At 53.9% G+C, this 12770-nt stretch overlaps 1 protein-coding gene across 9 annotated transcripts in view; it reads left to right on the top strand.

Annotated features, from left to right (window-relative positions):
- The window catches only part of LINGO1 (leucine rich repeat and Ig domain containing 1), a 207618-nt gene that overhangs the window by 16319 nt on the left and 178529 nt on the right, over positions 1-12770 (top strand). For 8 of the 9 annotated variants that reach the window (XM_063794240.1, XM_009429626.5, XM_016927259.4 and 5 more), the window contains one exon: positions 7974-8088. The gene's annotated coding sequence lies outside the window, so the exon portion shown is untranslated. Of the gene's footprint in view, positions 1-580; positions 703-7973; positions 8089-12770 lie in introns of those variants that run through there. The other variant, XM_054667060.2, reaches the window with a different exon arrangement.

Here is a 12770-nt window from a genome sequence, read left to right as displayed (position 1 = left end):
AGATGCTAGGTGTCCCAGCCCCCAGGCCACACCCTTTCTGCTCTACCCTGCTGCCTTAAGAAGGGCCCACTGTGCGTGGCTTAGGGGCTGAGAACTGTGTGTATTAGGCTGTTCTTGTGTTGCTATAAAGAAATTCATGAGACTGGGTAATTTATAAAGAAAAGAGGTTTAATTGGCTCATGGATCTGCAGGCTGTATTGGAAGCATGGTGGCAACATCTGCTCACCTTCTGGGGAGGCCTCAGGAGCTTTTACTCATGGCAGAAGGTGAAGCGGGAACAGGCACTTCACAGGGTGAAAGTAGGAGTGAGAGATGGGGGAGTGCCACACACTTTCAAACGGCCAGATCTCAGATCTATTGAGAACTCAACTATCACGAGGACAGCACCAAGTCATGAGGGATCCACCCCCATGACCCAGCCACCTCCCACTAGGCCCCACCTCCAACACTGGGAATTACCTTTCACCATGAGATTTGGAGGGAACATCCAAACTATATCACTGTGAGAACCCATTCATTCATTCTATAAACATCTTTTTTTTTTTCCTTCAGATTTTTTGTTTGTCTGTTTGTTTGTTTGGAGATGGGGTCTCGCTCTGTCACCCAGGGAGTGCAGCGGTGTGGTCTTAGCTCACTGCAGCTTCAGACTCCTGGGCTCAAGCGATCCTGCCACCTCAGCCTCCTGAGTAGCTGGGACTAGAGGTATGTGCCACCACTCCTGGCTCAGTCTATAACATTTGTGCCCAATGCTTCCTCTGTGCTAGGCCTAGGCTGGGTTCTAGGGTACAGAGAAGAACAACACCCAGCCCCTACCCCTGGGGAAGCCAGACCTGTCAGCAGTTACAGCTTAGGGGATGAGGGTGGGACAGAGGTGAGCACAGGGTGAGTGTACCAGAGGGGCTTCACTCCAGCCCTGTAGGGAGAGGCTTCTTAGAGGGTGGTGGGGACTGGTCAGGGAGGACAGGCATCCCCCAGGGGGAACAGCAGGTGCAAAGGTTTGGAGGCTCAGTTCTGTTGAGGAACACAGGAGGCCCAGTCTGATTGGAGGGTAGTATTGGGAGGCACTGGGGTCAGACATGAAGCTGAAGGCCACTTGGGGATGGGCCCCAGGGGGCCTGGTGGTCCCAGTAAGGAGTGCGGGCAGGGAGCAATAGGGAGCCATAGAAGGGTGTGGAGCAGGCAGCCATGTGGTTGGATCTGCATTTTGGAGTGCTCCCGTGGCAGCTGCAGATGGAACATGGGTGAGTGTGGAGGTGGGGACAGGAGACCTCCAGGAAGTTGTGTTAGTTGCAGCTCAGACCCAGGTAGAGAGTGTCATTCACCACTCATTAGGAGGAGTTTGCTGGTTCCCGCAGTCCCTGCTTCCTGGAGGCAGGTGGAACACGAGCTGTGCAAACAATTGTTCAAGGGAAGGGGGCCTTCTGGAACTGCAGGGGGCCTTATGCTCCTTCTGGGCAGTTTTCTCTGAATTTGTTGATTGACTCATAAGTGGGAGGGGCATTTCCAGAATGGCCTGATCTCTGCAGTTTGCCACCTGCTCCTGGCCCCTCTGCAGGCCTGCTGGCTGCCTATACCTCCTAACATACACACAAACACACACACACACCTTGGGGGAACACCCCGGGGCACAGGACATACTACAGACACTATGCACACATATACATGGGTCTGCTGTGTTCCTCTCCCTCCAGACACACACATGCTGTCTCTTTGCTGTCATCCCCGAGAGTGACAACACACATACACACACACTGATTCTAGATTACAGACACGCCTCTGCACCGCTTGGAACCCACACACCCTCCAGAGTTCACCTCCGCAGACCCACATGTGCCCTCTATCTGTAAGCACCACATACCTGCATGCCCCAGTCACCTCCACGCACCCCATGGGCTCATCCCCCCACTCTCTGTACGTATAGGGAGAAACACACCCCAGCTTCTCCCTCTTTTCCTCCCTCTCCCTCTCCCTTCCTGCAGCACTGGAGCCTTGAAGCCCCCTTTCCTGGAGTTTTCTGTAAAGGCCCTTTCTATGTTCCCTTTATCCCTCAGCCCCAATTCTGGGTTCCCCAGGGCTGTGACCATCTCAGGGTTTTCTGGATACCTAGAGAAACCCCTGACCCTCGCCTGGGAGGCCCGGAGCCGTGCTGAGGAGTCATAGGCCCTGGCTGCCGATGTATCTTGAGCAACCTTCTGCCCCTGTCGACCTTGGCCTGGGGGAGCGTAGGCTGGGTTCCACAGTCTCCAGCTGAGGTTCTCAAACTGGTCCTAGAGCCCTAGCGTTTCCAGAAGGGGCCTCAGGATATGAGGGTGGGGCTGGGACTGGATGGGGCTGAATGGATGGATGTTGGTCTCCTCCCCCTTTAGCCAGAGCAGCCTTGCTTAGATCTGCATTTCCTATTAGGGTCTGAGAAGGATTAAAAAAAAAAAAACCCATTAACTCTTTATTGATTTTGTTTTTCTGATTACAACAGAAGACCCAACAATACATTTGTGGAAAACAGGCCATGAAAGCCCACTTGTCCCACTGCTCGGAGGTGATTGCTGTAAAGCTTGGCGTGCTGTCCTCCAGCCTTTTGGGGCATATAGCAACAAATCGTTAATTACAGAAATGGGCTCATGCTGAAATAGCATTTTACAGCTTGATTTTTTCTCTATTGTTACACATAGACGTGCCTCACTCTGTCAGATGGCTACAGAGTGTTCCATAGTGTGGACATGCTATATTTTATTTGAACTTTCTCTTATCAATAAACGTTTAGGCCATTTCCAATTTCTTTTTCGGTCTTACAAGCAATGTTTCCATGAGCATCCTTGAGCCTGTATACATGAATGCTTGTGCTATTATTTCATGGGAGAGGCTCCCAGAAGTGGAATTACTAGGTTGTAGAGTGTTTGGGTTAAAATGTTAATCAGTGTTACCAAATTACCCTTCCAAAGGTTGAGCCAATTCCCCCTCCATCCAATGGTCTGGGAGTGCTCACTTCCCCACATCCTTGCCAGCACTGCTTGTTATCAATCATTTAAATTTTTCCCAATCTGATAGGCAAAAAATGGTAGCATGTCACTTTCATTTGCATTTCCCTGATTGCTAGTGAGATAGAACATCTTTTCATGCATTTATTGGCCAATTTAATTCCTCCTCTGCAGATTTCTAATTCACTGCCAATTTTTCTCTTCTTTTGTCTTTTTTCTTATTGATTTGTAGGGGCTCTTTGCATATTAGCGACATTTTCTTCCATTGTCTCATTTGCCTTTTAACTTTGTTTATGTGTCTTTTGCTGTACGGATGTTTTACACGTTTATGTACAGTAGTTGGATTTGTTGAATTTTCACTTTATGGCTTCTGGATTTAATGTCTGGCATAGAAACGCTTCCTCCACTGCATCAGATTTCATTTCAAATAAGAATTTTATTGCTGAAAAATCTTTGCAAAGCCCTGGTTTGTAGGCTCCTTCCCAGCTGTGTGTCTGTTCCTCTCGGCAGCTGCAGGCCTGGCTCTGGGGGAGGGGAGGGGTGGCCCCATCCGTCCATGCTCCATCTCCATCTTCAGCTCCATATCCATCTTCAGCTCTCTACTCTCCCTCTGTCCAGCTGGCTTTGGGGTCACTGCTGCTGTGTCTCTCTCAGAGCCTCTGTCTCTCGTATGCCCTGCCCCCACTCCTCTGTCTCTGCTGTTTTCCCGTCCCCAGCTGGTTTCCCATCAGACAGCAGTAACTAGGGACGTGAGGTGGCAGTGGTGGCAGCCCTTAGTGAGTTGGGGACAGGATGGCAGCTGTCACGGAATGTGCCCCCCTTGCCCTCCACCTGCCAGCTTAGCCCCAAGTCATGTGGGCTGGAAGAGGAGGCCCTGGCCTGGTTCTCTCTCTGGAAGAGACTCTTTTCCTGCCAGAGCCCAAGGGAGGGCTCTGAGCCAATCCTAGTCCCTCCTCCATCAGGAAGCCTTCCAAGACAGCTTCTTCCTCCCTTCCCACAGCTCTGGACCTGGCCCTCCCTTCTTTCCTTGTGGCTCTTTCCCCGTCCTGCCTTCTCAGTGCTGAGCTTCCTGGAGTCCACCTGGCCACCTCTCAGGGCCTTGGTTTCCACCTGTGTAGCGTAGGTCCTGGGAGGCTGTCACAGCCGCTGGGAGGCATGGCACACACACAGCTGGCGGGTCTTCCAAGCCAAACTCTGGAAGGTGTTCCCTCTTACTCTCTCAATACAGCCCCATCCCTCAAACAAAACAAAACAAAACAAAACAAAACCCACCAAAAATCACAGGGGAGAGCTTGCATGCTGCTGACAGAGATAGGGACTTGTGTTCCTTCCGTCAGAATGGTGGCCAGCAGGGCTCACTGGTTCTCTGCTCACCCCAGGCTCAGTGTCATGCCTGGCTCATGGGAGGTGCCCAGGAAAGAGAGAGAGAAAGGGCAAGGACCTAATGAACAAAGCGGGAGCTGCTGAGGCTGGGGGAGGAGGAGGGCTGTGGCTGTGGGCTGGGGCCCACATTCTTTGAGTTACTTCTGGGTAGCAAGGCACTTTCCTCACAGTCCCTCATTCCTGGGGCCTGGGGTGCTAATGAGAAATACCACCCTTTACCTCCTGGAGGTGTGGGCCCCAGGTGGACTGTAAGGGGGCCTTGGGCTGTGGGAGCAGCTGGGAGAAAAGTTGGGGAAACTCAGAGGTCTCTTAGAAGCATGGCTCAGAAGTGCATAACCTAAAACTCTGAGGGACCCTTCCCTGGGCTCCTGCAGTCCCTGGCCTTCTGGCCTGGCGCCCGCCCTCTGATCATGATGGTCTGTCTCCTCTGAGCAAGAGCAGTGTCCTTTATATCTCTCTGTTCCAGTGACCAAACACATGGTAGGTACTTAACAAACGTAGAATGAATAATGAGGAAATAGCTAGGGGTATTGATCAGAGGGCTCAGGTCTGGGGAAGAGGAGACCTGGGCTCTGGGCTTGGCTTTTTGGTTGACTTTCTGTGTGACCCTGACCCTGGTTGGACCTCAGTCTCCCAATCTGTACAGTGGGCGTGGGCCTCTCAAGCTCTGTGATTATGCGCCATGTTGTCCAGAGCAGTCACAGGCCTACGTGACATACCCACACAGCACACATACCAGGGCCCTGCTTTCTGATCAGTGTTTGCTGAGTGTGTACTGGGTGCCAGCCCCACTCAGTGCTGAACCCACTTTGTCAGAGTCCTTGAAGAGCTGTTTCTGTGGAGGTCTCACATTCTCCGGGGCATTTGTTCATTCTGCTGAACACACAGACTACACAGGCTGAGAGCTCCCTGGGCTCCACTGGGGTGGCAAGGAGCCAAGAGGGCAGGTAGGAGGCCCCCAACCTTGGCTGCAGCCCCCTCCACCCTCCTTGGCTGTGAGGCCTGCAGCTGGGGTTTCATGTCTTTCTTGGGACCTGGCACACTGGCAGACCTCATGTCCAGGAGAGTGCCCGGCTCCCACTGCGTCTCCTCCCCTGCCCCAAATCATTGTCATGCTCTGCCTGTGGTCCCATTTCCATAGCAACTCCTTGTGATGCCACAGAGGAGAGTGGGAGCTTTAGGAAAGTTTGGAAGGCTTGAGGGGAAGGGAGCGGGAGGCCCATTCATTGTCTTGGAGCATGGCAGCCGGGGGCCCGGAATGGCACTGTGGGGATGGCTTACCCTGCCAGCTCAGGTGGAGCTGGGCTCAGGGCCGCCAGCCAGGTGGTCTGGAGGCCTTCCAGGGACAGGGCTGCCCGGGTTGGCCTGGGCCTGGCTGGCTTGTGCCAGTCTATCGGGATCCAGCTCGGGAGGCCGCTGACAGTGCGCCTGTCTGACTAGACCTGGCTTGGGGTACCCGGGCCTGAGGAGCTGCCCAGGCTCTGCTACCCCTGTGTCCCAGGCTGGCACCGCTATGTTCTGTCCTGTCCTCCAGGATCAACAACCAGTGGGAGATGCACCCAGGGCCAGCTGGCAACAGGGGCCTAGTTTGGGGCTGGTGAACCGTGGGGCTGGGCAGGCCTCTCTTCACTGGTCTGGGCTGCTTTGTGGCTCTGTTGTCAGGATTGGAAAGCCAAAGTGGGCCCTGGAGCCTGCTCAGCACCCACTTCTCTGCCTCCTTGGAGAAGTCTGCAGCCCATAATATATGAAGACCCTGGCCCCAAAGCATCTCCTACATCTTCACCTACCACGCAGCTAGAAATTCCAACATTTGCATCTTGGATTTGATAGAATGTTGATTCTGGGAGGGACCCTGAGGGCTTTTCCATCTTCTGCCCACGTTATAGCAGTCACCTTGGAGCCCCATCCACCCATCCTTCCATCTATCCCATCTGGAAGGCCTTGTGAATGCCCCTGGGGTCCTAGGCCTGTGCTGGACGGCACCCAACAGGGAATCGAGCAGAAAGGAGGGGCTGGTCTGGCCCTCCAGGGAAGGCGGAAGCTGCTTGCCCTCTCAAGGGCTGCTGGGAGCCAGGTGCTGGTTCGATGCCAGCTTCCTGAGCTTCCCTTTCACCATCACGGTTGAAGCCACCCCTGGGCACCACCTGCACTTGTGTTTTCTTAATCCTTGTCTTCGTGTTGACTTTCGTTTGAAGGTGGATTACCACGATGCTCCCCAAGCACACATCCGGAAATCACACCTGTGATGTGCCTGTCATGTTTTTTTTTCCAATACACAGAGAAACACATAGCTATGAAAATGAAAACATTTGTCTGCACACCATGAAATCCCCTTGTGCACCCCAGAAGCATGTGTCTCCTACTTTGGGAAACACAGATCTGATTGAAACCTTTCTGCAGCAGCTCAGAAAGATATTTGGGACTTGATCTGAGAGGTTGAAGAAACTGAGGTACAGAGGAAGAAGCTTTCCCCAGGGCCACCTGGCCAGAAGGAGGGAGAGCTAGGAGTTAACCCACTTCCTTGGACTTTGAACTGAGGTTATGTCCTGCACCATGGACGCCTCAGAGCCTTGCCAAGGAACCAGAACTTCCTAGCGCCCTCCCCTACTCACAGAGGATGGAGGGTCTGGTCTAGAGGAACCCTTGGAGAATATATGATGAAGAAATAAAGTAGGATGGCTGGGCATGATGGCTCCGCCGGTAATCCCAGCACTGCGGGAGGTCAAGGCAGGAGGACTGCTTGAGGCCAGGAGTTTGAGACCAGCCTGGGCAACATAGTTTACAAAAAAAATTTAAAAATTAGCCAGGTGTGGTGATACACACAACTGTAGTCCCAGCTCCTTGGGAGGCTGAGGTGGGAGGATTGCTTGAGCCCAGGAGTTTGGGCTACAGTGAACCATGATGGCACCACTGCCCTCCAGCCTGGGTGGCAGAGCAAGACTCTGCCTCTTAAAAAAAAAAAAAAGGCAGGAGAGGCTGGGGAATGGGAGGGTGAGTAGATGGGGGTTGGGAAGTTGAGGCTCAGGCCCAAGGGAGGCACCCCGGTGCTGCCCATCATCCCCTCTCGGGGTCAGCCTGGGGCCTGCCTCCTGGGAACTGGCTGGGGAGGAAGGCAGGCAGTGACATTGGCTGCACACCTACTGTGAGCCAGGCCATGTGTCCCTTCTCTCTCTATCTTCCCAGCAGTCCTGGCAGGAGAGATGGTATTTTTCTTTTATGGATAAGAGAAGTGGCTTTCGCAGGGCCACAGAGCCGGATGGTGGGAGAGGCATAGTCAGACTCCAGCCTGCCTGGGGCCACAAACTCTGCGCTTCCCAGAGCCCTGCCTGCCCCCAGCTAGTGCCACGAGTGTGTGTGTGTGTGCATGCCCGCACGTACATGTGGGCATGCACAATTGACAACACATCTATGTGTGTAAGCATGAGTTTGCCAGTGAATGAGAGTACATGTGTGAGTGTGTGCAAGTGCGTGTCAGAGTGTGGGGGGGGGGATGTATGAGTTTTTAATGGCTCAGCCAGGCGGGATCAGACCCCATTTGCAGGCGTGGCCCCCGCTGCACCCCGACCACCTGCTGCCCTGCTCTAGCTGACAGCCACCTCTTCTTTCTCCCCACAGCCTCCGGCACCCACAGGCCCTGAGGCTCCAGTGCCCACAGGCAGAGAGGGCGACTGAGTCCAGCCCAGGCTGAGCCCTGCCCAGCTGTACTCCCCAGACACCCACCCAACCCGAGGTAAGGTGCCACTCTGGGTGGCAGGGCATGGAGGGTGTGGGGTCTGTAGGGGAGGCTGTCATGGGGCCATCTTTCTGGGGGTTTCCTCATCTGTCCCTCCCCACATGCAGCCACGTCCAGGAGGTTTGCTGTGGCGGTGCCACTTGCTGCCAGCCCTGGCTGAAGCAGGGCTCCGGCAGGCAGCTTGGAAGCGTGGGGCGTTCTTCCCAGCAAGTGGGTTTCACGGACAGTGCCGGCTAATGGGTTCCAGCGTGGCATGGGAGGTCTCTAAAGGCAGGCTGCAGGGCTCTGTCCTTGGTCCTGTCACATTGTTGACCAAATGTGTGCCTGACTTTAGGTCAGGAGGGAGCCAGAACATGTGGACTGAGACAAGCAGGGTCCAAGAAACTGTCAAGAGGCTGACATTGGCTCTAATGTGTGGAGTTTAACAGGGCTCCACACCAGAGACAGCGTGAGGGTCTAGACACCTTCAGGGCAGGATAAGGCTCAGACCCCAGGTGTGTTTGTGCGACAGGCATTGGCAGCCAGGTGACCTTGGCTCTCTGTGAACAGAGGAGATGTGTTCTTGGACTTTATCACGAGGAGCAGGACCCCCAGAATGTGGGAGGTGACAGGTCCTCTCACTTCATGGTCCGTGTGAGGGGATGTGGAGAAATGACAGCATGTCCCAGAGAAGTGGGAGATGGGGAAGGAGGGGGACCTGGGTTGCTGCCTGGCTTGACCCCTGGCTCGCTCATGACCTTGGACAAGTCACCTCTACCCCATATCTGGGCCAATCCCCTGTTCTCAACAGGCCTCTGTCACCCATGAGAGGGCTGCAGAGGGACTTTGCTAAACAGAGGGAACGGTGGGGTGGGCTCAGGGCAGCAGGCTGGCCTGGCGTATTGTCCTCATTTTTCAGATGAAGAAGCCTGGTGGCAGGCCTGGACTCCCTTCTCCTGAGGGATAGGGTGACGGTTGTATGTGGCTGAGGCTTAGCCAGCCCTGTCCTCACACTGGGAAACTGGTGGGAGCGGAGGCCTGGATTTCCTTCCCAGGCACTAGGCCTTGCTCCGAAGCCCAGTTAGCACCATCAAAATATTTCTGCTTTGGGAAGCCGAGGCGGGCAGATCACAAGGTCAGGAGATCGAGACCATCCTGGCTAACATGGTAAAACCCCGTCTCTACTAAAAAAATACAAAAAATGAGCAGGGCATGGTGGCAGGCGCCTGTAGTCTCAGCTACTCGGGAGGCTGAGGCAGGAGAATGGCGTGAACCCGGGAGGTGGAGCTTGCAGTGAGCCGAGATCACGCCACTGCACTCCAGCCTGGGCGACAGAGTGAGACTCCGTCTCAAAAAAAAAATATATATATATATATATGTGTGTGTATATATACACATATATATGTATATATGTATGTATATACATATATGTATGTATATACACATATATGTATGTATATATATACATACATATATATATATATATATATATATGTTTCTGCTAATTAGTTGGCTCTGGGTAGAATGAGCAGCTAATTAGTCCCTCCAGTTTAACCTGTAATTGCTGCTGAGTGATGGGTGAGAAGATGGCGTCAGGATTGTCTGTGCAGCAACTGGGGTGACAAGGGCAGGGGGCAGGAGCGTGAGCAGCCTCCCCACTGCCCAGGCAGACGGCAGCACCCACAGGCACCACAGCCTGGGGGCATTGGGAGCTCAGTGGGCGGGGAGATGCAGGCAGGAGCTGACGCAGGGCAGGAGGGCCACAGTCAGCTGGGGGTCTGGCAGGGCTTGTTGGAACAGGTGACACCTGGGCTAAGCCTTGAAGTCTGTAAGGTGCTTTTCAAACATTTTATTTTTCTGGTTATAAAAAAAGTAATGTGTGTTCTCTATAGAAAAGTGTGAGCGCTTGGGTGTTTAGCCCGTCAGTCTTCTACAAAACATGTATTTATGACATAATTGGGATCAAGCTGTACTTACTGTTTTCTAACTTGCCTTTTACACTTAATCCCATACCAAGATCATTTTCCCATCATTAAATACTCTTCTATAATGTGATTTTTAATGGCAGTGTAATGTTTCAGCCTGCGTGTACCATAGTGCGTTTAGCCAATTCTCTGTTGTGTATTTTGATGGTTTCTGATGTTCTGTCATTATAAATAATGCTTGGATGAAGAAAGTCATGGATGTAGGGTTGTGACAGACAGGGAAAGTTTAGAGCGGCAGGGTAGGCCCAGCCTGAGCAAAGGTGCAGTGGTAGGGGAGTTTGGAGTGTGTCTGGGGAGTGGCGGGGCCAGGGCTGGCATGGAGTACCGGAGGCTTGCACCGGAGGCTGAGGAATTGGAGCTTCACTCAGCGAAGCTCTAAACTCCTGGAGGAAGCTCAGGTTTGTCCTTGCTGCCCCTGCTTCTGTTGCCCCTCCCTCGGTGCTCCAGTGATTAGAGGGGAAGAGGCAGGATGCTGTGTGTTCGGGAGGAAAGGGCAGGCAAAGCTGGGGATCCCAGATGACCTCTCCCTCAGTGGTGGGATCCGTGGTGTTTAAACCAAGCCCCTCTGCTCTCTGGGGAGCCTTGCCCAGGTCTCCTCCTGCCAGGCAGGAGGGATGCAGGCACCAGCTCTGAATACTTATAGACTCCTGGGTCAGCACAGCTGGTCAGACCAGCCTCTCCTTCATCCCCTCACTGGGGGGTGGCTTATGACAGGGACCCTGGAGGGCCAGGGAGGAGGCTGGAGGTGGTTTGTCGTTTCTTCCAGGAAGCTCCCCTGACCTCTGGGTAGAGCTAGTGGCCTCTCCCTAGTGCCACCCTCCCTGTGCACATCTGTTGGCCCCAGCACTGCTGTCGTGCTGGGTTGGGATCACCCATGGGTGTGGGCCTGTTTCTCCCAAGGATGAATGTGCAGTGGTTTGTTCATTCTTCCTTCAGCGCATACTCACTGAGCGCCTGCTACACATGAGGCATTGTTCTCTGTGCCCAGCATGGCATCCATGGGCGAATAGGTTAGACCATGGCATTGCCCTCATAGAGCCTAAATTGTAGCAGAGTAGACAGAAGAAACCAGATAAGTAAATCCATAATATAAGATTAGGGAGTAATGAATGCCACAGAGAAAAATAAGGTTGGAAAAGGGGGCAGGCATGAAATCGGAGCTCTTCTCTGGAGCCCTTCTCTGGAGCCCTTCTCAGGAAAGGCCTCTCGGATGAGGGGCCATTTCAGCAGAGGCCTGAGGAAAGGGAGTAGGCCTTATGGAGCTCTGGATGGGCTTTGAGCTGGGACCAGCACAGAGGCCCTCACAGCTGGGCAGCCCTTGAGGAAGAGGGGCTGAGAAACGAGGCATGCAGGGCCAGGAGTTACAGAGTGATGCCTACTGGAGAAGGGACTGTAGGGTGGGTGGGCAAGAGTAGAAGCTGGCAGGCCAGTGGGAGACCCCAGCATCAGTCCAGACCAGAGGTGGTGGGGCCGGGCCTGGGTGGGAGGAGGGCTTGCGTTTGGAGACTTTGAAGGCGTTGCTGAAGGATGGGCTGTGGACTGGGAGAGGGCCAGCCTGGGAACGGGGCGGGCACTGGAGCCTTGGCCCGAGCCGAGGAACAGGGGTGGAGCGTGGGTTTGGAGGGAGAAGCAAGATCCTGCTTGGAAGTGTTTGAGGTGCCGGCATCACGAGGGGAGGCTGCACAGACCGTAAGCCTGCAGCTGCGGGAAGAGCTGGGCTGGAGAGGCACTTGTGTGGGGAGTCAGCATCTGGGTGGTATCTGAAGCCTCTGAGCCTGGACAAGATGATGTAGAGAAGAAATCTGGGCCTCATTGCTTGGGGTGAATCCAGCCCTGGGGAGCTTCCTGCTTCTGGGTGGGCTGTTACTCTAACTTTGCAGACAAGGTCCCCTGATTTACCAGCCTGGAGAAACTGCTACCAGCTTGCCCTCCCAGCTGCTCCTCCCAAGTGGCCTAATGGTTGGCACCATCATTCTGTAACACTTGTCAGGGCTGCTGTCAGCAGGAAGTGTGAGGCTCATACTAGGCCTAATCCTCTCACCCTTTCCTCTTGTAAGGGACTCTTAACTGGTGAGTCTGGAGCAGGCCAGGCCCTTCTGAGCCCTACTAGTGGGGACTACTGCAGGCCTTCCTCCAGGTCATGTTCCCCCTCAAGAACCTTCAATGGCTCCCTGTTGTTTAAGGTTGACATCCAGAATCCTTCTCCTGCTTGTACAAGGCCTTTCATGGTCTGCCTCAAGCCCACACTTTCTTCCCCGCCCTTCTTTCCAACAGGTGACTCTCCTCCTCCATCCCCCACACACCAGGCTCAGCCTCACCTTCCATGTAGAATGCTTTCTTAACCACCAGCAAATCTCACATTTTCCAGAATGTCTTCCCTGACCCCCCGCCTCCCTCGGCCTCTTTGCATGTCCACGTGTGCCTTTCGCCTGTTCCCCCAGGCCTCATGGCTTGTGGTAAGCTATCCTGTCTGGTCACCCCAACTCAGCAATGTCATGATCCTCAGCTTGTCTTCCTCTTTGCCCTCCTCATCCTCTTGTCCCTCATGTCTCCTGTCTGCCTGTTGCCCCACCCTCAAGTACTGTTGTCAAAGCTCTTCCCAAACAGAATCCCATTCAAACCATGGTGCTCTGTGGGCCAGGGTGTCCAAGCCTGGCTCTGCATCAGGACCACCCAGGGATGTTATTAGAGACAGGAATCATCTGGGGTCCACCC

Source organism: Pan troglodytes, chromosome 16 (genome assembly GCF_028858775.2).
Source record: "Pan troglodytes isolate AG18354 chromosome 16, NHGRI_mPanTro3-v2.0_pri, whole genome shotgun sequence".
NCBI lineage: Eukaryota > Metazoa > Chordata > Mammalia > Primates > Hominidae > Pan > Pan troglodytes.
This window is presented reverse-complemented; position numbering and strand designations above follow the sequence as displayed.